Source organism: Condylura cristata, unplaced genomic scaffold, assembly GCF_000260355.1.
Source record: "Condylura cristata isolate star-nosed mole 26May11 unplaced genomic scaffold, ConCri1.0 scaffold00022, whole genome shotgun sequence".
Classification (NCBI taxonomy): domain Eukaryota; kingdom Metazoa; phylum Chordata; class Mammalia; order Eulipotyphla; family Talpidae; genus Condylura; species Condylura cristata.
This window is the reverse complement of record NW_004567123.1, coordinates 12,166,263-12,167,469: the sequence shown is the minus strand read 5'-3', so window position 1 is coordinate 12,167,469 and position 1,207 is coordinate 12,166,263.

The following is a 1,207-nucleotide window of genomic DNA, read 5'->3' as shown; positions in this document are numbered from 1 at the left end:
GGTGTTATTCTCAGCCCTATCAAGCTATCTCCAGATCGGCAGAGCACGAGAGGATTCACCAGAGACAGAGTGGGGTGTAAAACAGACAGATCTATGAAGTACACTGCTGAGGGGAGCAGTGGGCAGGCCAGGAGAGATCTGCCGCGTCATGTGGTCACCTCCGGGACAGGCGGGGATCGAACTCATGCAGAAGTGGCTTTAGCTTCTCAGTGCTGTGCTTTAACCCGCTGCACCACCAGGGAGGGCCTAGTTAACCATCTTAACTAGCCCCTTCAACATGTCCACTTTTATCATCACCACCCTCCCAGTCCATATACCATCTCCTCCTCTACCTTCACCAAGCACACCGATGCCTCCCCCACCTCTACCACCTCCTCTGTCTCTACTACTCTCTTAACAGCAAGGCAGGTGGATTTATTCTGGTTGCCTTGGCTAACTACCAGACAGTATCACCAGCTTTTGTGGAAGTCTGGGGACAATAGTTAGGAAGTGAAAACAATCATGACAAATTAATTTTCTCAATAAATATTTAGTTCTTGAACCACTCTCCAAGCTTCAGAATAGTTGCGGAGATACCCAAGTGCTAAGGGAAATTATTCTAAGGAACACATTTGTTCCTTAAAATTAAGGTAGGGGAGAGGATGCCAGAAGACAGAAGACAGTGCATAAATATGCTATGTATATCAAGGTTGCTAAGGGATCAAAGTATGGAGTATATTCAAAATTCCATTCCAACTCCATCTGTTCTCAGGTGAGCGAGTGTGTCTCCATATTGTTTGAGTAATTAAAACCCTCTGAAAAGTAAGATGCATAAAATGTCAGACACAGGCATTTTGCTTTAAAGCCCATCATAAAATACATTCTAAACCATATTTCCTTTCATAATTGAGGTTGTTCAGCCGCGGCTTTTATGTAGTCACTTCCTTTTGGCCGAAGGAAGACATATTCCCCAAGGATGAATCAGCTCTGGGTAAGGCGCCAACTCAGGAAGTACATTAGAAATGTAACAGTTGGCAAGACAGAACTCTGCAAAGGCTAAATCCTCTACCCTTTCCTATGATAATCTGTCTCATAAATACCTATGTGTGGTTAAAGTGTTAGCTGTTGGCAGAAATACAGTTCTCCAAAAGATCTATTTAAAAAATCTGTGGAAACATATCTGCGAACTCAGACTTGAGCCTGCCTAGATTCAGATATATTAGGCATC